At 44.6% G+C, this 25,835-nt stretch overlaps 1 protein-coding gene across 2 annotated transcripts in view; it reads left to right on the plus strand.

Annotated features, from left to right (window-relative positions):
• Positions 1 to 1,651: 1,651 nt before the first annotated feature.
• MBP (myelin basic protein) overlaps positions 1,652 to 25,835 on the plus strand; it is a 979,252-nt gene continuing 955,068 nt past the window's right edge. Inside the window, exon 1 of one of the 2 annotated variants that reach the window (XM_069620722.1) lies at positions 1,652 to 1,928. The gene's annotated coding sequence lies outside the window, so the exon portion shown is untranslated. The remainder of the gene's footprint in view (positions 1,929 to 25,835) is intronic. The other variant, XM_069620721.1, reaches the window with a different exon arrangement.

The following is a 25,835-nucleotide window of genomic DNA, read 5'->3' on the forward strand; positions in this document are numbered from 1 at the left end:
GGGGAAGTGTGCCACCCTGTAAAAATCCAGGACAACGGCCTGCCTTTCTGCGGGTGTTCTGGGCATGTATATGTGCCTGCGGACTGAGGGGCGCGCTGTCATGATTGCCAGTACCTGGTGTAGGCAGCATGACTGCGTGGCCTGTGAGACCCCCCCACTATGGCAGTAGTCCGCTGAAATGACCCAGTAGCCAAGAAATGCAGGACATTGAGCACCTTCTCCAAGGGGCTCAATGCTTGGGAGCAAAGGGTGGGGGATGTAAGGTCATCTTCCCACTCCCTGACCAGGTCTAGGATGATATGGGGTGGAAACCTATACCTGCCGTAGACCTGGTCGTCAGGCATCCGAAAAAGGCTTGTCCGTGGTGCGTAAATGCGTGCCCTGGCTATTCTCCTCCTCCTGCGGTGTCCTACGATCAGTGCTGCGACAAATGGGGCATTCATCGTAGCTGTATATACGTGTTTGTTGTTTACGTGCACTTTTATACTGTGCGCGGGGACGCTTCCGCCTGCCTTCGTGTGGCGGACGCGTTGACGCCTGTGTGCGTCTTTTGCCGTGCGCGGGTTTCCCGTATTCGAATCCATGAATACGGGTTGTTCGCGTGCGTGTGGGCGTTCCGTGTAGTTCCCTCCAGTACTTCCCCAGTTACACCTTCTTTTTCACGCGTTATTCCCTATTCCGCGTGTTACGCCCACTGTTCCGCCCACTTTGGTTGTGTGCGGCGCACTATGTGCGCTTTTGCTGTGCGCTTAGCGCACGCCGTGTGTGTCTGCGTGCGCCATGGCAGGATTTGGCGCACGGACAGCGGGAAACACGCGCAGCGTCTTCCTTGAATCGCACGCGTGCGCTGGGTTTCTCACGCTTGCGCCACCTTGCGCTGGGATTTTCGGTGCACGTTTGCTCCATGAATCGACCCCTTAGTGTTTTAGATCCCTGCTGGCTGGCTGACTGTCTTGTGATAAATGCTTGCTATTAACTTTACCTTTGTTGCCATTTGAATGTATGCAACCCAGGGGTGCCTCAGACTGTTTCTGCTCAAAGCAGGGGGTCCCCAATCATCATGTTGAAATGGGCCCCAACCCATCTTCAGCAGGGCATATAGTACATAAAAAGTGGCACATTTGCTCAGCACTACATTTCTCGTGTTGGAAACTTCGCGTTCCTTGTGTCTGTTCCCCCATTCTTTCAGCATACTATCAATTGAATTAAGCATGTCTCCGAGATGGACAATTGCCGTGAAGTGTAAGCATCTCACATTCCGCGGCGCGTTCAATAGGTCAAAGGAGCGCGAACGCTCTGGTCATGTCCAACATAGCAGGTATGTCAACCCCAAGTCTACACACGCAGCAGCAGCATGCAGGCAAGAAGGTAAAGCTCCCTGGCTGCCGCCTCCTTCCTGCTTGGGGAGCAGACAGCCCCACCCCGGCACACCCCCACGGTAGCAGGGGGGTGGGAGGAGGAGGCAGATGTGCAAGGCCAGCCGCCATCAACAGCAGCAAGTGCGTGAGTGGTGATGCTACCTTGATAACAGGAAGCGGGAGTGGCTCTGCCGCGGGTGGGAGGAGAGTGCCAGCAGGGGAGGGGGCCCACGGGCTCTGTCAATCACCCTCGCTACACACTGCCTGTACACACAGCCCTCCACACTGGCAGCCACAGCTGTATGAACGTGAATTTATTTTTTAAACCCGTTTTGAAAAAAAGGGCTGGTGTGGCCAACCTGTGCGTCGGGGATCGAGAGGAGGAGCGGAGAGCGCAGTGTCCGCAGGCGGGAGACCTGACACGGAGAAGCATCCCAGCAACAGGGGGGGGCTACCCATCCCCAATACCCCGAACTCCCTTTAATATCCCAGGTGATCGTCGGTCTGCGCCCCGGTGTTCCAGGCCTCTGTGCTGCTGCCTGTCGGATCCGGAACCTCCATGTGTATGCGGTGGGTGTTCCCCTTGCTTGCCCTGTCTGTCTTTCGGCTGTACCCTCGCCTGGTGATTGCGGCTGGGGGAGGATCCTGGGAGTCTCCGGGGGCAGGAGGGGAGGGGTGGAGAGAGCCGCGTGCTGTCATTGTACGTGCACACTGCACACAGAGACGCACACGGCTCAGTACTCCCAGGTAGACGGGTCGCCTTCCTTCTTCTAGAGCAAATGGGTGTAAAGCCCAGAGGTTGTTGGTGCCTCTCTCGTCGCCCCTGCTGCGGACGTGCCTGGTGGTGGCGCCCAGGCGCGGGTGGCACAGGTGGACCAGTCACCAGTGAATCACGCGGCTGACTCTGTTTGCAGCGCAATCACGTTGCAGGTGTGGGCTCATGGTGGCACCCTGCGCCTGCCCTTGTTTTGTCTCTACTGTCACAGTGCGTGCAAGTGACCTGGGTTACAGAGGGACAGACAGACGAGAATACATCAACGGCCCGTTCTGGGCGCCCTTAAAGCATGGCTCCGATCTGGCCCGCCCGTGCTCACCACTTGACCAATGGCTTGGCGGGTATCTGTTAACCCCCTTCCCGTTGAAAAAAAACAGACATGCTCGCACAAATCCTCATGCTGACGTACACTATCACACAAGCACGTTCAAACTACGGCGTCACGCAGGCACATAATCGCATGCACCCAACTGCAAGCACTTCTTTCCGCGTGCATACGAGGCTTACCAATATGTGCATAGTACATGCATGTACATAGGCTCGACACTCACGTCCCGCTTATATGCAAGTAGAGATGTACAGGCACACAGATGTGCACAAGTTCCATACTCGTACAAGTAGGGGCACAAACACACATCCCATCGCCAATCAAGAAAACACACACCGACGTATATAATGCACAACTGCACACAAATGCGTGCACAGGAACGCGAGTGACCCATACACAAAAGCACACAGATAAACAAAGGTGAACGTTACTAACATATCGCTATACAGAGACACGTGGTACAGATGCGCACGAGCCACGCCCACACGCACCCTGTGAATCAGACGAATGCCAATTCAGACACGCATGACTAGAACAAGCAGAGGCAGGTCTGCTAGTTTGTTGGTGCCCCACAGTGCTGGCTGATTATTGTTTGTTTTTGCAAGGCTTATACCGTAGAGTCGTGTGTAATTGCAGAGGCGTGCCCCCCTTGCCAGGATGTGTTGCCTCCGCGGTGTGTGCTCCCAGGTGCAGGGCTCGGCATCCACGAGCACCCTTCTCTCCTGGCTAGGGCCACTGGCGGCGCCTTCTGATGACGCCTTTTACCAGCCTTGGCTTTGTGGTCCCAGCAGCATTGGCTGTCCTTTTTCCTCTTTGTTATGGATGCTGATTAATCTTCTGCTGTAGTCACACACATGCTTGCATGCAGGAACTTGACTCTAGAGTGGAAAATGTCAGCTCTCGCAACGTTGAGCTCTGTTGCCTTGTGTGCTGGTCTTAAAACGCGGAACTGGGGCCCACCGCATTGCTACTCGGATTGGAATAAAATACTGATTGACTGCAGAAAAAAACAATTCCAGGTCAACCAAGGCAGAGAGGCTCAACTTTCACGACCCCAGTCACCCCAGTCACGAGGAAGGCATAGAGTCCTGGTGTTAGTCCAAGACTTCAAGTTCCATCGTGCAAAGGAAAACAGGATTGTAGGACCTTCTCATGTATGGCTTTGGGATACACAACAACTATTCCTAATAGCAGGGATATCCAGCTGCTGGTGCCAAGGGCGCACACAGGTGGGCTATACAGGCCTAATCCTGGCTGGGAAACTCACCCTCATTCTTATGGATCCAACTTAGAATGTATACTTTGTTGGATATCAAGTAAACCCGAAGTGGCAAGCGGCCGACGTTGACCTAAGTTGTCCCCGGTTTAGAGTATTTGTCCATCCAGGCAAAAATTGGAATTATGATGAGGTCTCTCCTTCAGGGCCTGTAATTGCTGGACATTTTCAGAGCCCTACAAATTAATACAAATGGATGAAAATGGCTGAACGTGTGGATGAGGTGCTGGGAAGCTGTAGTGCAAGGCAAGCAAATGTTATGGTCGGATGGTTCGGGGCCCGGGTGGGGCAAATTGTAGAAGACTTTTCAGGATAGATGGGGTTTGAAGCAAACCTTATTTGAGGCTAGCCTATCCTTCCTGAAGGGTATGAGGATCTAGTGAATGGAGGGTGGAGTAGAGAATTGGAGTTTGCGGAAAGGGGTTGCATGGGCAAACCATCTGTTCTTATGGGGTATAGTCGCTGTCTAGTGGGTTTATTACTAAGAAGGATATGCGGCTCAGTTTGAACCCTGATGGGCCTTGCAGATAAGAGTGAGAATGAAATGGGTGATGCAGTGAGTTAGATGTAGAAATCAAGAACATGTGCACACATTTCAGTGGGGATCCTTTTATTAAGTAGTAATTGCAAACAGGGGACCGCCAACTTTAGCACACGTGGACTGTTGGGTGCCCTGCATGCAATCCTAAACTTTTGCAAAGCGGAGTGCACACGTAAAGAAGAAAAACATGGGCAATTGCCTTTACTTTTTGATTTCATGCTCAGTTTTGTAAAAAAAATAAAAATGTAAATGCAGCCTACAAATTACACTTAGCCGGTCCGATAGCACTGCGAGTAGAGCGCTTGCTCTGACATCTGTGCAGAGCCTACTGATGCAGGTTCGAATCCCGGCAGGGCCAAACTCAGTCTTTCATCCTTCCCAGGTCGATAAATGAGCACCACACACCGTGGGTAATAATAAGCAGCGCTCAGATACCTGGCGCTATATAAATGCTAAATTATTATTATTACTTTGCAAACAGCATTTGCAACGGATTCCTATGGAATCAGCCTGCTTTTAAATTCAATAGGAATCCATTCGTTTTGAGCCTGTGTGAAAATCTTATGCCGGCGTAAAAACAAAGTGCAGCTTGAAGACTTGAGGAGGAAAGCAGGGCAGAACCAGTAATTCCGGTTTGTGTCTCTTCTCCGCCTTCAACTGGAATGAAAAGGTACCATAGGGTTAAACTATGGCATAAACGCTTTCCACCTTGGTTTTCTGCTCTGCCCCTATAGAATGACCCCATTGTGTTATTTTCAAGAAAAGATGGCCCCTGATTCGGGGATGAATCTTTAGACTAATGGATAAGGTTATCAGATAACTTCCTGTCACTTGGGACACTCTATTTCAGCCCTGGGCTTTGCTTTAACTTACTTTGGTCAACTAAAGCGACCTAAGACTAAACTCCCAGAATGCAGCTAAGGGAGAACTGAAAGACCAGGGGTGGCAGGTAGTGTCCCCAGTGACATGGGGCCTCATTACGACCCTGGCGGAGAACCATGGTGCAATTTGCACCATGGTCCATGGCGCTAAGCTGCCAACTCCGCCATGGTGGTTGGCGGACTTACCGCCCCATGCCGACCTTGGCGGAGCGGTAAGTCCCCAATCCCCATTTACCCTTCCCCATTCCCATTTTTGCCCCATAGGGTATAATGGGAGTGGGGAAGGCGTTAATTACGCCACCGAAAATTACGGTGGCGTAATTAACAACAAGTCCCGTAGCGCCATGGATTTTTCCGCCTGAAAAAAGCAGGCGTAAAAATCACCATGGCGCTACGGGAACTCGTAGTCAGGTGGAAAGGTACGCCATGCACTACGCCGGCGTAAAACCCGCTCCGCCAGGGTCGTAATGAGGGCCATGGAGTTTCCTGGTAGATGTACCTATGCAAATTTATGCTTCCCTTTTTGATTGAGTGATGACTCGATCATTTACCAAACTGTGCTCCCTACCTGGCCTGTGGGCCAAGTCCATGGATGCCCACTGTGGGCTGTGTTGTGGCGGGGATCCTCATGCCAGCACCAGAATGAAGGCTCCGGGCCTAAAGGGAGCGTTCCAAGAGAGCGTACGGCGTCCCCAGAGAAATGCATTGGTTATGTCTATGTTTGTTTCAGGTAGTGGGTCTTCAGGCTTTACCAAACCAAAATGAGACGGTTAAAAGGAACAGGGTCTGACCGTACGTGGGACGTTATGGCGCACAGTGCGCTAGGAATAAGGGCAAAGGTCACAGGTATGAAGCAAGGAGTTTTCTCCCTGTTTGCGCCCTACCCGCGCAGTTCCATATGAAAACGTTTGTTTTAAAAAACAACTTTGTCAATTAGGCAAACCGAATTTGGCCAAGTCTTATCCCCCTTCCCCGATCTTTTTTTACCCTCTTCCTTTCCCTAATTTTTATTTTTTGGTTTTAACCATTTTCCATTTCTACCTTGCGTTCAATATATTTTTTAAGGTTGACCTAATTGTCAAAAGCATTTTTCAAAAGTTATTGTCATGTGTTACCCTCTGAGCTTGAGAGACATTCACCTGCTAACATTGGGGCACATATCCCTCCAAAAAGCACTAACATTGCAGTATGTCCAATTTCTAATTCCTAAAGGAAGTGCGTCAGTGAGCAGGTGTCCGTCTTCCAAGACCTGAGCAAAAAAGACTCGTGTGAGGCCCTCTCTCTGTCTCTCTCTCTCCCTGTCTCGTATGTTAGGTGTGTGTTGGAAAATGTAGGCTCCACACTCCCCTGCATTGCCAAAGGCCATTGGACTCAGCTGGGTCTGACTGAAAATACTGCCCTTCTAGCAAAGGTAATCTACACCAAGGAAGTTCCGTTTTTATTATTTGTCTCAATTCATCCAATTTCTTCAGTAGAAGAGCTTGTAGTCTGCAAGAACACGAATTAATTTCGGCATAGTTTAGTTAAGCTCTTTGTTAAGTTTGGGCTATTAGGTGGCGTTGTAGCACAGATAGGGAGCAATGGCAAATGAGGAGGGAGACAAAGCTTGTAGGTGTTTGGTTATGTGCCCGCCCATGGCCTTGCTAATCCTTATGGCCATTCCCACACAGTTCTTGCACCTCCCCAACTCCAAAACACCTCCTCATGGGAACTCTTTGAGTTCACTTTAATCAACCTCATCATCGAACTTTGCACTCAAAGTGCCTGTTTTTTTTCAAAGCAGTCTTATGAGAGTTCCAGTCTACTGGTGTGATAAAAATGTCTTAACCAGGTCTGTCTTGAGCCACTCGATTTATAAGCACTATGCATGTTATTCACTGAAATTCTGTTAAAAATGAGCATTGGCAAAGCCAAGAGGTTTGCCTTTTGTATAAGTATTAGGCATTTTCCAAGCACTGACATCAGATACCCTGTTACTCTCACCATTGCACACCTGCTACCATCAATGGTCAGTTAATACCACTATGGCAGTGCCCGGAAAGTGCCTTTCCTATGACTACACAAAAGACCAAACTGATGGCGTTGCCAGTGCTTGTTTTTTTAAGAAAGGTTCACAACTGCATTAAAGTGGATGTCACTTTTCCAGACATTTTTTTTGGCTCCATAATGATTCAGCTTATGTCGAATTTCCCTGTCATCGCTCTACATCCATTTTCTAATTATTCTTTTCGCAATTTCAAAGTCTCTTTTTTTTAGCTGTCTTATCGTCTCAAAGGTGGTGACTGGTATATCTGAAGAGCCTGTCCCTCGTATTGCTGGGATAGCACCTCCCATCTCCATACACATGTATACCTGTAGACCACACTCCCCGCCCCCAAAAGACTGGTTTGCTGGGGATCCTGACATAGGATGTTATGCCTGTGGGTCCTGCCCATCACATAGACCTGTATTGCTAGGGTTCATGCTCCTCACATCCACAGAGATGGATAACTAAATATCCCCCCTCTTCCTATTCATAGACTTGTGCAGATGGAGATGCTGCCCCTTGATTCCATAAACTTTAATTGTTGAGATCGTGCCCCCACAGCTCCATATATTTATTTATTTATGTTGACATTTATAGAGCGCACGTAAACCTCGGGCATCTAGGCACTTGTACTTATGAAATTGGCTACATTGGCTCAAGCATCTTAGCACTAATACTTAAGAAGTCGGTTGCATTACATTCTTAGTCAAGTTACAGGAGTTACATACATAGGTTCAACGATTCAGCAATACAATCCTTGCATTCATAGTTTAATCAGTGGTCACAATGGTATAACACTGCAGGATGGCAGTGGGTTATTGGGTGTCTTGTCAAAAGAGCCACGTTTTGAGGTGTGTATTCTTTAAGATTCCCATTCCCGACAAAGGCTGGTATAGCTGGCGATCCTTCTCCCCTCACCCCTACAGGATTATATACCCGAGTATCCTGCCCATCACATTCATAGACTTGTAAAGCTAGGGTTCATGCACCTCGTATCCATAGACTTTTCTTAACATCCTGCCCCTGGACATCAATACCTGGGAATTCTGCTGCCTGCACCGCAGGGACATATACACCTTTTTACTGCAAAAGGACTCTGAAAGACCAACAACCTTAACAAAATGTGTAATAACGAAATGTAATACCTCCGCTACCAGTGGTTAAAGTAGGGCCAAGCCCATGGATGCCCAAAAAAAAGTGTCCCACTTTGACCAAAAAAAGTGGCCCACACAAGCATTTTGTGTTTTTGGTTCGGCCATAGGCCTATTTGCCTATAGAATGTGACGAGATGCTTTGTTTTTCCAGTGAGCGCCCGACGGCCAATGAACACACATTTGCATTCATCTTCACAGCAAGAATCGTGAGGCTTGCGGCGAACCGATTTAGACGCCTGCACATCCCGAACTATGCTGTTCTTGGCTCCTACAATTGAACACCAATCAGATCCAGGGGACAGAGGTGCTCGCCTGCACTGTCAACCACAAATGCACGCTGGAATCTGAACCATCCAAAACAACTAACGGTCCTGAAGAAGATGGCATACGCCATTGAAACCGGTCGACCAACAGGTCATGAGGGGCCTCATGACCATTATGATATCCCGGGCAATAAAGTGGGGAAACAGCACAATAAGTACAATTAGACTCACGAGTAGTGAGATTTTTTAAGGTGTCCCAACCAAACAGGACTTTTTTTCTGTCTTTTTATTTATTCACTCAGAGCACAACCTTTTTTGGGTAGAAATTGATTCCTGTGGGTGAATACATTATTTACTAAATTCCCAAGGTCACAAATCCGTTACCAGACAGATAGTGATCCTGACAGGATCTAATAATCAGTCCTGTTCACAATAAACAACCAATCGGTTGTTCTCTGATGGTTTTTAAACTCAATAAAACTGACATCACTAATCCAATTGGTATTGTTGAGGGACAGTTTCCTCTTCTACTATCCTTGTTAGATAGTCGGCGCACCGCACACCATCTAGGGCCAGGCACTCCTGTTCGGGTCAGGGTTTTCTTGTACTAGGGACAGCCAGGTCATTGTTTTCCATCTGTTCTTCTTTTTTGATTGATATGACAGTATAGTCTATATTAATTCTTTCTCCCATAGAAGCATTTATGTTGTATTAACTGTTAAAAGAGTGTTTGAATAACGGTTAGGGAAGACAATTTTTTCCTACATGTTTTGAAATGTACTCTGTTGTAGCACCTATTTTCCTATAGGCCAGTCTGAGCCTGTTTGGATGCCCAGGTATACAAGACTTGGCAAGCAGTCCAATAGGGGTATTGGATGGCGGTATGTGTACAAATGTAACTGTTTTTGTGAGAAGTAAAGGAAATTGAAACCTTTTACTTTGCACATCTGCTGTTGTAATTAGCTTGTATGTCAAAGGCAGGTCACAAAACTGAGGGCAGCCTAAGGAGGCAAAAAGCTCACAAAAGCGAAATTGATGGCAAGAGTTTTCGTCCCAGCAGTTTGACCGAATTTATGCAATTGTGAGTGATCTGGGATGTCCAACCCAGCCCTTTAAGACAAGGTAACAATACTCTGAGATGGATGTAGATGCAGAATATACTCAAACATCAATAATCAAACTAACTCAGGAAGTGCATCTGTTTTAATATCAATGATCTAAAACAGGGAGTACAGCAAACATCAACAAACTCGCTCGATTTTCAAACTCAATGCATTAAAAAAAACATTTATAGTTAAAACTCGTCATCGTTGACGTTGGCATGCGTTGCAATCTACAAAAACCTACTTAGGAAGGTGTTAGGCTTACAGGGAACATCTAGGTATACGCTCCATACTTGTCAGGGAAGGTGACTGGATTTCAGGTGGGGCAACTAAGCAGTCCCCTAGTGCAGGTTTCTACAAACGTTATCAAACACACAACGTCCCATTGGTTATTCACACTATACAGCTCTCTATTACATGGCCCTCTATAATTGGTTTGCACCCTTGTAACCCTCTGTAATATTCAACCTACGTAAGCAGCACGCAGGCTGGCATCCAGGTGCTGGTGGGCTTATCATAACCATAGCTTCCCACCAATTAGCCTGTCATCTATCATCACTCTTGCAGCCTGCTAATCAATTAAGGCTTTCAACTTGGCCTTGTAAATGTTCTCTGTGCTGGAGAAAATGAGGGAGTATAGGCATACTATGTCTTCTCGGTTTCGATACAGCTCGTCCCAATGTCTATTTTCATCTCACTAAGTGACTTCAGACAACATTTTAGAGTATTTCTGTATTTAAAATACTATTAAATGATGAACCTCTGACGTCTTCAATGTTCTCCTTTCTCGCTTAAGACAGGAGTTTTATTCTTTTCACATGTTCTGTAACCACAGCTCGAACATTCAGGGCCACGGTGGCCTTGACCTCCTGATCTTCAGCCAACCAAGCCTTTCTTTGATTCACCTCCATGGTTCACTTTTCAATTTCTAACTGCAACACACTAAAAAAGTCTTCCTGCTTACGGGATCCAGCTCTGCCAAAGTACGTTGTGGAATCATTCATAGTTCATACATCTCCTATGCATATACGTTGGCGCATCGCCACAATCTATTCACTACATAGCCAGCCTTTAAGAATACTTTGTCATCATTGCGTTACTGCATGCATCTGAATAATTGTAAAATGACTTGATATCTTCTTCAATATTTCAGTAGCATGAACATTTTCATCTTGAGCTTGAAATGTTGCTCATCTTTAACACTTCCTCTTTAGAGCCTATAGAATATTTATGTTCTCTCGTCTCTGCATCTCTTCTGGTTGAGTCAGCTCTGCTTCATGACGTTACCAATCTTCTCTTTTGCTCAGTTTTCACACTTCCTCTGGGATTTCATTCAAATGGCCATCATATTGTCGCGAATGCATGTATGGCTTCCTCAATGGGAACCTTACTTCCAAGATTCTCGTTGGTATAGGTATTTTCACTGGTATTGCATGTGTCTCCCACTCTGGCTCCCAATATATAGGCAGCATGGGGCAGGGGCTTTGAGTGGGGATACTTGGCTCCACCTCTACACTCCCCCCTCTGGGCGATTCACCGACCACTCTCTCATCAATCTTCATAACACTTCAAACACTTGTGTACGAGCGCGATAGAAATAAAATATCATATCATATCATATCTAGACATCCTTGTCTGAAGAAGTGCTTCTTTGGGACCCAGAGCTGTATGACTCCCTTCACACATCCTGCTGATTTCACATGCTCATCAGTACTCCAGGACATAAGCATGCATTGTCCATTTGGACTGCAGTAAATCAACTTCCTCACATACTTCTTATGATTCTTTGGGTGCAGGAACTTCGTTCCCTCAGGTGCATAAATGCTGGCCTTCACGTAGTCTCTGATTTCTTCATCTGTAAGCTCTTTAGTTTTCCATTCTGATTCAACATCAATCATGATCTTCATTTCTTCAGATTTCTTTGCAGTCTTCTTGCATTGTGATATTATTGTCCTAATTACACCAAATCCAAACAATACCATCACTATCAGGGCTCCAAGGAACTTGAACATATCTGCCATTCATTATGGAACCCATGGGAATATTGATCCAAATCAACTGTCATCAGGACGTGTAACTTTGTCAGCATCGATATGGCCTCTGTCAAGGTGCCATTCTCGTCATCATGAGAAAATATGAATGTGCAACATGATTCTGCAATTTTGGCACAAACACCTCCATCCATAGCTGTAATCATATCCAGGACATATCTATTCTGAAAAGTCTTTAATCGTATGGCTCTCAGCTCTTCCTTGATAGCATTGAATCACGTTATGGTAGTGTTGATCATCTTCAAATGCTCCCATCTGGTTATCTGTAACCACTTAGTATTTGCATCTGTCTGGATCCTGGGCATGAAAATTATCGTGAATATCGATGAAGTCTTACTAAACAATTTCTGTTCATATGGGATAGAATCAAAGGCTTTTTTGACTTAGCTGAGAAATAGTTCTCTCTCTTCATCTGATTCAGGAGTTCAGCAGATCTCTTCTTCCCCAAGTGGACATCTGCTTTTGGGAACTCATCGATGTTCAGGTCACTTTTAGGAATTACCAATGCTGGAACATGGACACTCACTATAGAACATAGTCTTCCCCAATCCTTGGGTAGCTTCATATTAGCTCTGGATCCACAAGCCAAGTAGTGATCCATTATCACTGCTGTTCCAAAGCTCATTCCTGGCACATCAAAGATTCAACCACAATTCTAATTCTGTCCAAGTTTTCTTGTGCCATTATTTCTGAAATGTAGCTTTGCACTATCCAAAGGCACTAGCTGTAAGGGCCCTCCTTTGTCTTCAACCCGTGTCAGTAGTTCAGCAGGTCTAGGCCATAATGGTTTGCATCCATTTTCCACAATGTCAATGGTTGCTTGTAGTAGCCAATTACTACCCACACTCTGCAGATAACCACTCCTTCTTCCCATCCGTCTGGAGAAAGTACTGATCCCCCAATCTGCATTTGGCATCTGTTTTTCCATATTTGAATTTCTTCTGCAGATTTTCCTGGAATCTCAAGTCTTCTGTTCACTTCCCATCTGATTCCAGCCCCTTTAACACCAGGCTGTTCATATCTTATCACATGATTTCTGGTGTGGGCTCTTGCTCTTGTCTTTGTGTCTTGAACATAATCATCTTCATCTGGATCTGTCCATTCTGTTGTCCATACTAAAGAGGCTGTTCTGCCCATGAACTGACCACTTGCTCGGCAGAGTGCAATGTGAGATAGACAATGTGCTGTCTGAACATCTATTTCAATGGCTATGAATATCTTAGACTTCCCCATACTATAAGGAAGGAGTGCACATACATAGCATTGCTCCTCTGAGGTTCGTTTACCTATCTCTTTCATGTGCTGATACCATATATTGTTCCCCAAATTTGCTGTGTTATCTAGATAATCATTCAATTCATGACCATCTTTGCTTGAACTTCTTTCAGGTCTCCTTCTTGCCTCATGAGCTTCTATAATCATCTCATGAAGTATATCATCATCATTCCTTCTCACTGGGGGAATCATAGGGACATTTGTCAGAGAAATTGTTATCTTTACATGTGCTATTGGTGTAGAAACAGTCACATAAGGTCTCTTCCTATTAGCATAATATGAAGGTATTCAAGAATCATGAAAAACTTGCAACACCGACCTCCCCCCAAAGGGAAGCCTAGACCTATCTGTCACAGGATTCAACGCTTTCATATGTATCACTGGAGTAGGGACCATCACTTAAGGCCTTGGCTACCTAATAATTGCCCCATCTGTACACTCCTGCTGCATAGGAAGATATAGAGGAACTACTGCCTTGTTTGGATCAACATAATAGACAGTATGTACTGTGAGAGAAAGAAGAATGACAATCAACATGATCCATTATATATTATGTACCAGTATGTCCATTTTATACAACAATAGCTACTTGAATGTCGTGGTGCTCTCTGGTTGTTTGCCACATTGTTGTTGCTATCAATGTTGCCCATAGTGCTTATGATTACTTTTAAGGAAGGAAAAAACATTTTTTTTATCGGGCAATCTTATGCAATTTTCTGGCAACTGTTGGATCTGCTTCACAAGCATCTGGCTGATTGCAGGACGGTTGATAGGATTCCGAATGAATACAAAAGAGTTGTCATTTCGCCAAACCAAATGAGGATGTGCTTCCAGTAAATAGTAAAAGACCAAGGCCAGTAGTCTGTGAATATCATAGCTCTGATAGACCAATCCATGCGTTCAACGAGATGTGTCAGGCAATAAACAGATCTGCCTGCAAATTTCATGTGTCAGCCACTTTATCACACTCAGGTAGCTGGAGGATTTGCTCTATAATGGCTGTGAGTAGTCTCCTCACGATTGGACCATTTTTAGGATCTTGCAAAAACACATGTATGTCACCAGTTCTCCCAACCAATGAAGGATATGCGCAAAGAATGAAGAGGAAAACAGAAAGAATGATCCGATGAATGTTGCCATTAGGCATCACCATGGGCGCCTCCAAAGAGAAACAAGCTGCTGTGACTCAAGAACAATAGCTTTTTTCACTCATTGCTTAGCAGCTATAAAGAGTGACTCAAACGAACCACAGTCCAATGAACTCTTTATCTGTCTACTGGACAGTCTCTGCATCCTTCATCCTCATCATTGATCTAGTCTGAACATGCTGAACTTCTTCTCCATGGCTTGCTTCTGAATGGGGTGGGGGTGAAGCGGTCTTGCCGGCGTAGATCTTCACATCGCCGAAGAATATGCAAGCATGTCTCCCTAAAACCTTCACTGCCGATGGTGTGACGTCCTCTATGATAAAAGGACCATTAAATCTGGGTTGATGCCATTTGCGAACAAAGTTCCTGATCAGAATTTGATCTCCGGGAAATAACTTTGGCAATAATATTTCATTGGGTCTGGTTGCTTTATGGTCTTCATCTGTGTTCTGAGATCAACACCCCGCCCGCTTGAGTTGATCTGAAATGACAGAGATACTTGTAGTCATACATGTTAAGTATGCATGTAATTAATCCCCTAACAATTCTGCTGTGTCTGTGCATCACTTCTAGTCCTCGATGGAGGAGTGAGATGCATTCTGATTTGCCTCCCTGTTACTAGTTTGTGGGGCGTGAGGTGATGGTCAGATCCTGGTTGATTCCTCAGTGCATATAATGCAAGAGGCAGGCAATGTAGCCATCCTTTTTTCAAAGTTAACTTTAACTTAGCTATCCTTTCCATGAGCAGACAGTTGAGTCTCTCACATATCCCATTCGCTTGCAGGTGATACGCTGAGGAAAACCTATGCTTTATACTGAGCAATAAGCTTATTTGTTCGAACACTTCAGTCACAAAATGTGGGCCATTATCTGATCTCAATACTTTACATATTCCCCATCTAGGAAATACTTCTCAAACTAAAAACTTCACAGTGTAAGTGGCGTCTGGGTGTGTGCATGGACCAGCCGCGATCCACCTAGAAAAGGGGCACACCACCACTATCAGATATCTATAACCATTACAAACTTGCAGCATGTCAACATAATCGATATGTAAATGCTGAAAAGGACCATTCGGTTGAGGTATAACTCCTCTGTTGGCAGCGTGCGCCTAGCAGTAAACTTTTGACATAAAATGCAATTTACTACATAAAAAGCAACATGTTCTAACAATTTCGGTACAAACCAGTCCTCTGCGATTGTTGCTGCAAGGCTTTCCCTAGTGACATGCGCAGGGTAGTGTAGATGTTCCAACGCCACCCTTAATAAGGCTACAGGCATCACCGGTTTACCAGTGCTTTCCTGTCGCCACAAACCCTCAGAAGGGGATAAAGAACACCCCCTTCGTGTTCACAGATCTTTCTCATCTTGTGGTGCTCCACCTTTAACGTCCATCAATTGTGTCTTCGATAAGTTATTACAGCTTTTATTTAAAATCATCATCACCACCATTCTTTCATTCACATCAGGCATATTAAAACTCATAATGTCTGTTGAATGTGCAACTCTTTTTGCTTCTTCGTCTGCAGCTTGGTTTTTGCGTGAAATAAAGTCTGCTCTCTTAGTATGTGTTGAGCATTTAACGATCATGATGGCTACTGGGAGTTGTAGTGCTTTAATAATTCTGTCCAATAAGGTGGCATGTTGCAATGGAGTGCCGTCCGCTTGGAGGTAACCCCTCCTTTTCCAATGTGCTAGCCCTGCGTGTATCGTCAACATCACATAGGCAGAGTCACTGTACACGTTTACTTCCTGGTCTGCGTTGTTCTCGAGTGCGACAATCAGTGCCTCTAATTCTGCAGCCTGTTCTATATAGTGAGACAGTAGTCGTGCACTTATCATTACTTCGAATTCCCCATTAGCCGTGTGCCTTATCACTGAGGCGCTTGAATACCTTTGCCCATCAGTTTGATCGATTTTGAAGACCCATCAGTAAAAAGAATCTCCCCAGCTGCCAAAGCATTTTTTTCGCTCTTGGGATCTCATCGTAGAATTCCTCATAGTTTGAGCAATCATGTACATGCTCGACTTCTACCAGTGTTTCAGCTACAAACGTGGCAGGATTTACTGTTTTACATCTTACTATTTTAGTTGCTGGATTCGATATAACCACCTCATAAGCAGAAGCTCTTTGAGCCGTTAGTGTACCTTTGGGCTTTTCCAAAACCGCAAATAATGCATGCTCAACAAAAAGCGGCGGCTGCAAAAGATTGTTTGCACGGGAAGTGACCCCTCTTTACTGGGTCTAAAATCCCACTGTAATATGCTAAGGGCTTGTACCCAAACATAGTTTTCTGTGCAAGTACTGCTGTCATGACTGTAAAAAGAATTCCTCAGAATACTTAGGAATCCCTAAAACTGGAGCTGTACAAATTGCCTTTTGTAACTCATCAAACCGTTCCTCCATTTCCTCAGTCCATACAATCTTTTCCTGATTTGCTTGAGCCTTTTTTAGGGCCTATAACAATGGCCTTGTGTATGAACTATAATCAAATACCCATGCTCTTACATAATTGCATAGTCCCAGGAATTGCTGCATGTGCTTTATCGTGTGCTGTAATGCTGTTTTCAAAATTGCCTCAGCCCTTTCAGATTTGACTTTCTTTGCTTCATGCGAAATTAACTGACCTATGTATAACACCCCTACACCTCTTCTTGGCAACACTGCAATTTTTCTTTGTCCACCTTATATCGGTTCTCGGCTAAAACAATCATTAGCTGAACTGAGTCACATCTGCACTCTTCCTCTGACATGCTGCAGACCAAATATCATCTACATATTGCAGCACGACACTTGGCAAATCAATATTGCTTAAGTCCATCTGCAAGACTCTATTGAAAATCGATAGAGACTCACAGTACCCCTAGGGTAATATTGTGCTTATCAACTTAGTCTGTATGAACATAAACAACGACAGATCTAGGGAATTTTTATGCAATCGGTTTGAGAAAAAAAACATTTTTTTAGTCAATCACAGTGAAATATCGCGCCACAACAGGGATACTCCATAAGATCGTTGCTGGATTAGAAACTAGAGGAAACTCAGCCTCTACAATCTGATTAATTGGGCGCATGTTCTGAATTAAACTCCACAACCCCCTTTTGATTTTTTGACAGGATACACTGCGGTATTGCATGGTGACTCTGACGTCACCAAAATGCCTTGATTCATCATGGTGGATATTGTCTTAAAAATACCCTTGTTTGCTTCTCAAGACATGGGATACTGTTGTGCTGGAGATAAAATCGCTCCTGGCTTCAGTTTAATCTTAACTTCTCCAACCCCCTTTAATAGTCCTACATCAATAAGACCCTGTAGTCCATAATGAAACTGGCACTTTTACCATGTCTTCGTCAAAAAATGCAAGACACTGTCTCACTATCATTTTCTGTGGAACCTTGCGTCTTTCTGCCCTAACCCAATATGTAATGCTCATTTCGAACACTACTTCATCATCAGATGGGTCATCTTTAAATATGTCCTCATCAGTGACTTTAGTTAATCTGTGACCCTCTCCAATAGCAATTACTGTGCTCCATGATCTGCCTTTATCATCAAATCCTATAAGCATAGCCAAGACCCCACTCACCACAGCTGCTTGTAACTCTAAGGGAAAAATCAGTCCCCCCTCTTTGTCCATGGGAGTTTCTGGCCTAAAGAGAAATTCATCAGGTATTCTCATAGTCTTACCCACTAAACGAGGCAGCCATGTTGACGAAATGCATACCCCATAATGAAATACCTCTAGTCCTAATGGTACCCCTCATATGGCTATTTGTCCTGGAAAGGCCATGATGAATTAGCTCACTTTTAAATAATGTATTCCTGATGTTAAACACACTATGCCTTCATCAGTTAAAGAAATCTTCATGTTCAACTTCGCCATTAGATCTCTGCCCAGTATATAAACTGGTGTCTGTTTTGAATACAACAATGGAACAGACATATCACATTCTTCTATAGAGACTGGCAATTCTTCAGTAAAGGAATTGTACTTGTGGCTCCTGTGAAACCTTGAGCATTCATGGCATTATCCAATAATAAAAATGTTCATTCCCGTATACATGAGCAAGTTGCACCTGTGTCTACCAAAAAATAAAATGATTTGCCTCTTATGGTGACGTCAACTCTTGGGTCCTCTTGAGGATTTGGTGTTACTGGTAGTACTGACCACATCAAGTCACCCAGTGAGCTGTCCTATTGTGGGTACATGCTTATTCCTGTGCCCGTGAAAGGATTCCCACCCTCAACAGTGATACCCCCTATCCTAGGAGTCAATAACTGCTGTGTTTGAACTCTGCTGTATCAGTGTGGGTGTGTGCTGTGACTGCCCTTGTGGCGGATTCACTGGTGCTTGCTGTGGTTGCAAAGCCTGTTGCATTCTTTGTGCTTGTGCTAGATACACTGTTTGATCTTGGGCAAACCCATCCCAATTTTGTGAGCTATATGCAGGTGGATAAGCGGTTCCCCCCTCTTGAGAACTGCCCATTCTGTACATACCCTTGGTTCTCACATGTTCATGCTATATGACCTGTCATTCCTCATGTCCAACATACATGAGGAAGCTTTCTAATTTTCCCTCCCTGCATGCTTTGATTATCATTCTGCATAGGCTGAAACCCTCCTTGGTTACTCTTGAAATCTCCTTGATTATTCTGAAAGCCTCCTCTTCCACAGAAGTTTCCTCTACTTCTTGGTATAAATCCATTCCCTCCTTGATCGAATTGCTGTTGGTCATTCACCTGTGGCATACCTGCTACTTGTTGTGATCCTGACCCTTCTCCACTAGTTAACATTTCCGCTTCTATAGCATACTTCGATAGCTTTTTCTGTACCAAATTAGGCTCCTCAAGCTTCCTACCGTCTTCTTTCTTTTGATTTTTCTCTTGAAACGATCAGCAATGATGCGCTATGGCCAGCTGTATTTCTGGCCGCCATACCCACTAGCTTCTTAAGCTTTCTCTGCACCTTGTCTGGCAGCCCTTAACATAATATATATGATAGAATACAAGTATAGAATTTCCCCATGGCTCGCGCATTTCCATGCTCCACTGCTCTTAGAAATTCTGAATATAAATAAGCAGACTCTCCCCTTCCTGCATCTTACGTGCCGATATAACTCCCATATCCGACATATCCGGATACCATACTCAAAGCGCTTTCCAGACTGCTGCTCTACAATTATTAAACGGTACTCCATCATGAGCTGTGTTCTGAGCAGTGACACCTGTGTATCCTGCTCTCGACCAAATGTCATCGGTTCCCTCCCCAAGTATAGCTGCTAGAAGACCCTTAATGTCCCCTATTGCTACTGTGTTGCCTCCTACCATTTTCTCTAATTCATAGATCCATTTTCCAGCACCCGACATCAGACTCAGGAGTTTACACCATAAATTATCCTTATCCATTTGGGGCCATCGTATGTACTGTGGTCTGACCCATCTTTTTTCTAACAACGGGAACTGTGAGATCCCAAAATCAAATTCATCCCCCAACGTCTGGCTGTCTATAGCAGGGACAATGGTTCTGCACTGTCTTCTTTCCCGTAATGACCTTAGTCTGCTCACATAAGGTAGCAAGTCCCCTCTCACACTGTGGGATTGCCCTTTAGGTCGATCTGGCCGCGCCAGGGGCTCTGGCATCCTCGACTTAGGTAGGTCCAGATCTGACCATCTCACTTCCCTGTCTGTCAGAGAACACCCCTCAGAATCACATGCATTAGCTCCCTCCTCCCCTCGGAAGGTTTCTCTGTCTTCGTCTGACATATCTTGTCCCCAACTATTGTGGCTTCCCTCTTTCTCATCTCTATTCAGAGTCAGCTTGTCCAAAGACAAGGCTCTATGCACAAGGCTGAACAAACCTCTCTCTTTGCCTTGGGACTGTGCTCCTTCAAATCAATCATTTTTTCCCTTATTTTTTTATTCACTTTTGGTCCTCATTTCATGATAAACTTATCGATTTTCTCTCCAATGCTTCTTATATCAAAATGATCTTCTAGATCTGCTCTAGACGGCTCTGGCATTGGTTCATGTGTCGGGAAGAATTTTTCTGTGTCCTCCCATGCTACTACTGTTTTAGATTCAATTAACTCTTGCTCTATGCGATCAATGTGGCGTGCCCTTTGCCTTCTCTTGAGTTCTATTTCCTCGTCAAGCTCTCTTCATTTCTTTGCTTCCTCCCTTACCCTTTCCTCTTCCTATCTTTTTACCTCTCTTCTCTCATTTGCTCTGCGCACTTCTTCATCTCTGCGTCTTTGGGCCCTTTTATCTCTTAATTTCTGTTCTTCCTCTTCTTCTCTTTTCTTTTCTAGCCTATCACGTTCTTCGATTGCCTAATATCATACTTCCTTTGCTCCTCTGCTCTTTCAACTGTTCATCTTGATACAGCTGTTCTCAAGTATGTCTACTCTTTCTTTTGGTCTTGTCTTCTTTCAATAGTTTCTATCTTTCTTTATCTTTTGTATCCTGTTCGTCCTGATCTACCTTTTGTCTTACATACTCAATGTTATTTCCATCAAGTTTGAGCAATATCTGACCGCCCATCCTTTTGTTCTGTGTGAGCGCCACCTGGTCCGCTTTATCTTTCGCTCTTTTCCATTTTATTATTTCTCTCTGTATCTAGAGACATACCTGGTCAATCACTTCTCTCCTTGTCCCATGTGACTTTAGGAATCACATCTCTTTCTGGAGTTTTCTCAGGATTCTTGTTGCTGCTACATGCAGGCGACTTATACGTTGGGTTGCTATACCCCGTTGCTTCCTTAAGCTCTCTAAAAGGAAATAATCCTTAATCTTTCATACTATCACCATTTACTTCAGGTGCGATAGGGGGAGCAGAAGGCTCTTCACCCCCCCTCTTTACACTGGTTAACCATCCAGTTTTCAGGAGGCGGGTCTTCCCGTTCCTCCTGGTACATCTTCCAAAGCTCTAAGCTGGCTAACCACTTTTCTAACTTTTTTCCTGTTTATGCTGCGTGCAAGTATGTCGTCATGTGTTGCAAAACTGCTTTAGACAGCGATCCCGCTTGTGGCCATGGCATGAACATTTTATCTGCCGTACCATTAACCCATTCTGCACTGTACTGCTTGAGTTTGGGTAAATTTTTTGGTAGTTGTCTGCACAAGTGTATAAGCGGAGTAATATCCTCCATCATGACTTAGGGCCTCATTACACGGATGGCGGTGGACCAAGGTGCTATTAGCACCTTGGTCCATGCCGGTAAAATACCGGCACCGCCTTGGTGGAAAGGGGAATTACCACCCTATTCCAAGATTGGTGGGGCGGTAATTCCCCCTTCCCCCATTGCCCTTCCCCATTCCCATTTTTGTCCCATAGGGCATAATGGGAATGGGGAAGGTGCTAATTACGGCACCGCAAATTACAGTACCGTAATTAGCGCCCTGGTCCCTTTGCGGGTTGGTTTTTAACGCCTGCAAAAAGCAGGCGTTAAAATCCCCAACCCGCAAAGGGACCTCGTAGTAAGGCGATAAGGGTTTACCGGTAAAATACCGGTACCAGTAAACCCTTACCGCCTACCGTGTAATGAGGCCCTAAGTCTCAATCGACTGTCACAACTTACCGTTATTTTACACAAAGAAATGCTTTCCATAAAAATAATGCAATATAAGCGTGCACCAATCGTTGCAGCTCCAAGCCTCTATGTCATGTTTTACTTTAATCTACCTATTCAATGAACATTATTGATCAACTAATAAATAAATAATAACATTTCAAATCTCGATGTTTCCACCACAGTCTATTTCTTTCTTGTTTTCAATATTTAATTTCCTTGCCACATACACCATATACAATATACAGACAAACAGACAGACTGACAGACTGGCCGGCCCACATATATTTCCGTCATTGCTCCTCGTGACCATTCCTGCCCCTAATCATGACTCTGATCGCAGTATGAACTGTCCTCTTTAACAATCCTTTATCATTCGTAACCCATATACGTCCACTTGGACTTTTGGACAACCTCATTCTAAACGTCCTTGATGTAGGATTCTGGGTTTATTATATAGATTGCGCCTTGTCTATATTCCTTAAACTATCACTCTCTTCGTCTTAAACTATGACGCACTTCATCTTAAAACCATAAAATAAAATACCCCAACCAAACCTCCCTTACTCTATCCCCATTATCGCTTTTCCCCACTCAGTGCTCATTCAGTTTGCCACCTCACTCAGCCTACTCACCATTTGTGTTTTTGACTTCCGACCCTCGGGATCGTCTCCTCCTCAACCAGCCTTTTCAGCCTTCGGTCCACTCAGCTTCCTGTAGAAGTCGGGAAGGGATTCCGCTTGAAAAAAAGAGACCCGTCCCACCTGTACTTGCAAGTTTTATTTAAACTAATGGCCGTTATCTACAAGGAGCTTCACGTTCCTCCAGCTCAATGGCGGAGGATGTCCGATATTTCCAGGACCCCAAAGCTTACTAGGTCGATGGATTTTTAACCATCATCTCTCTGCTACCACGTGAGTCCAACCCAGACCTTTAAGATGAGGTAGTAATACCTCATGGATGGATAGAGATGCAGAATATACTCAAACATCAATAATCAAACTGACTCAGGAAGTTGGCAAAGTGCATCTGTTTTAATATCAATTATCTAAAACAGGAAGTACAGCTAACTTCAACGAACCCGCTCGATCTTCACACTCAATGCATTTCATTAAAAAAAAACATTTATAGTTAAAACTCGTCATCATTGACGTCAACCTACGTTGCAAACTACAAAAGCCTACTTGGGAAGGTGATAGGCTTTCAGGGAACATCTAGGTATACGTTCCATACTTGTCAGGGAAGGTGATAGGATTTCTAACATCAGATGGGGAAACTAAGCCCTCACCTAGTGCAGGTTTCTATGAACGTCATCAAATACACAACGCCTCATTAGTTATACAAACTATAGGACTCTCTATTACATGGCCCTCTGTAATTGGTTGGCACCCTCGTACCCCTCTGTAATATTCCACCTACCTAAGCAGCACGCAGGCTGGCATCCAGGTGCTGGTGGGCTGGTCATAACCATAGCTTCCCACCAATTAGCCTGTCATCTATCATCACTCTTGCAGCCTGCTAGTCAATTGAGGCTTTGTCTTGGCCTTGGAAATGTTCTCTGTGCTGGAGAATATGAGGGAGTAAAGGCATACTCTGTCTTCTCGGTTTGATACAGCTCGTCCCAATGTCTTTTTTCATATGACCTTGTGATTTCAGACCACGTTTTAGAGTCTTTCTGTATTTAAAATACTATTAAATGATGAAGCTCTGACGTCTTCAATGTTCTCGTTTCTCGCTTAAGACATGAGTTTTGTTCTTTTCACACATTCTGTAACCACAGCTCAAACATTCAGGCCCACGGTGGCCTTGACATGCTGGTCTTCGGCCAACCAAGCCTTTCTTTGATTCACCTCCATGGTTCAGTTTTCTATTTCTAACTGTGACACACTGAAAAAGCCTTCCTGCTTACGGGATCCAGCTCTGCTAAAGTATATTGTGGAATCATTCGTAGTCCATACATTTCCTATGCATATACTTTGGCGCATCACCGCAATCTATTAACTACATAGTCAGCCTTTAAGAATCCTTTGTCTACTTGCGTTACTGCATCTGTACAATTGTAAAATGGCTTGATATCTTCTTCTTTATTTCTGTAGCATGAACATCTTGACCTTGAAATGTTGCTCATCTTTAACACCTCCTCTTTAGAGCCTATAGAATATTTATGTTCTCTCGTCTCTGCATCTCTTCTGGGTGTGTCAGCTCTGCTTCTTGATAATGTCACCAAGCTTCTCTTTTGCTCAGTTTTTACACTTCCTCTGGGATTTCATTCAAATGGCCATCATATTGTCGTGAATGCATGTATGGCTTCCTCAATGGGAACCTTACTTCCAAGATTCTCTTTGGTATCGGTATGTTCACTGGTACTGCACTTGTCTCAAACTCTGGCTCCCAACATATAGGCAGCATGGGGGAGGAGCATGGGTTGGGTTACTTGGCTCCACCTATGGATGAGTGAGGGATAACAGATTATATTTCTTTTCCTGGTGCTTAGTGTCAGGGTGCCGTTGATGTCAGTCAGTGCAAATAATCAGATTTCCATGGCAGGGTGGCTTTTCTAGCAACAGTCTATTGCCCTCTTGTGCAAGCTACAAGCCAGGAATAAAACGTAATTCGCCCCCTCAACGGGGATGGACTGGGGCATAACATTTGCTCTGCTCCAATGAAAAAAAAGTGTACAACAGTCACAAATGGCAATTTGTCACTTTCCTGATAGTCTGAAGGAGGCATGGGGTTGGTAAAATGTGTTGCAAATTGTGCATATTAAAGGATATTTGTTGGTCAAAACTACTACCTGCACAGAAGTAACTCATCAAAGTGACCACTTTAGCCAAAATAATGTTTACAAGGAAGGACCATTCCTGCCATTCTCTAGGAAACAAGTCCATTAGAGGGAAGGTTCCATTAGACATTGTAACTCCCTCACAGCCATCCTTTTTAAAAACGATTTCAATAAAGATATTGATATTGGATCCCAGGCGAGTTTTGCTTCCTAATTTAGCAAATATGCTGAAGAAAAGTGTTCCTCCTCCAGCCACAGCTACATGCAACACATAACATTAGGTGGGGAAAGGTAAAGGGAGTTGTTGTAATGGGAGGCCTTCGCCCACATGAGCTGGGTAATTTAGACAGATATAATAGTTGCTTCTATTAATAATTTCATGTGTGTTGTGTAACAGTGAATCAAAGGCATTTTCCTCTAGGAATTACTCCCTATGGTATTTCTGGAGAGTGGATAAAGTGTTCACCGCAATGGTGCTATTGTAGACAGCAGGAATCATTATATATTCTACCATAACCATCCTCCAATAACAAACAGTATGATGAGAATCAGTATTGCATATACAAAGGTTCCTGTGGTGTACCATTTAGTCCTTTTGTCTTCAATGGATGAATTGCTTTGGAGTAATATAAGGGTATACTCTTGTTGTGGCATCTTATATTTTTCAAACAGTAACAGGTAAGGCAAAGGCACAGGTTGTAATCCCACTGTAATTTTATGGAGTGTCTTATTTTTACTATCTCACACCTTTGGATAGTCTGTTACAGTTGGCAGGCTTGCCCACATGGTTGTTGTCCTTTATGGAAAGGGATTCCTTTTCTTTGTTTTCTGATCTGCTTACAGCCTCCTGGTTCTCAGATTGTAGCGCGATTCTACTGTTGGTCCAACAATGTCTTTGGGTTCACTGGTTTTGCAAAGTTCACTAGTCTCACCACCACGAGGGGGCTTTTTGATCTCCTTACCAGGCAATGTACTATCCACAATGGCAGGCAAAAAGTGGGAAGGTGCACGCTTCACATGACTGGAGTGAATCCAGCTTTTGTTGCAACTGTACTTCACAGCAGTCTGAGTGGTTAGCAGCACCTGCACTGGTCCCTTCCACCTGGGCTGCAACCTAGACATTTGCTGGAAATTCTTTATGAGGATCCAGTGACCTGGTTGGATGCTGTGTCCTGGCCCCTCCAGTGGTTTTGTCAATTTATCAGTGACCTGTTTGTGGAGAACAGATAATGTTTTGATCAGCTCCTTACAATGATCTATCAACAGAGGATGACGTACAGTACTCAAGCGTTTAGGATCTGG

This window comes from Ambystoma mexicanum, chromosome 5q (genome assembly GCF_040938575.1).
Source record: "Ambystoma mexicanum isolate Mex_15411 chromosome 5q, UKY_AmexF1_1, whole genome shotgun sequence".
NCBI lineage: Eukaryota > Metazoa > Chordata > Amphibia > Caudata > Ambystomatidae > Ambystoma > Ambystoma mexicanum.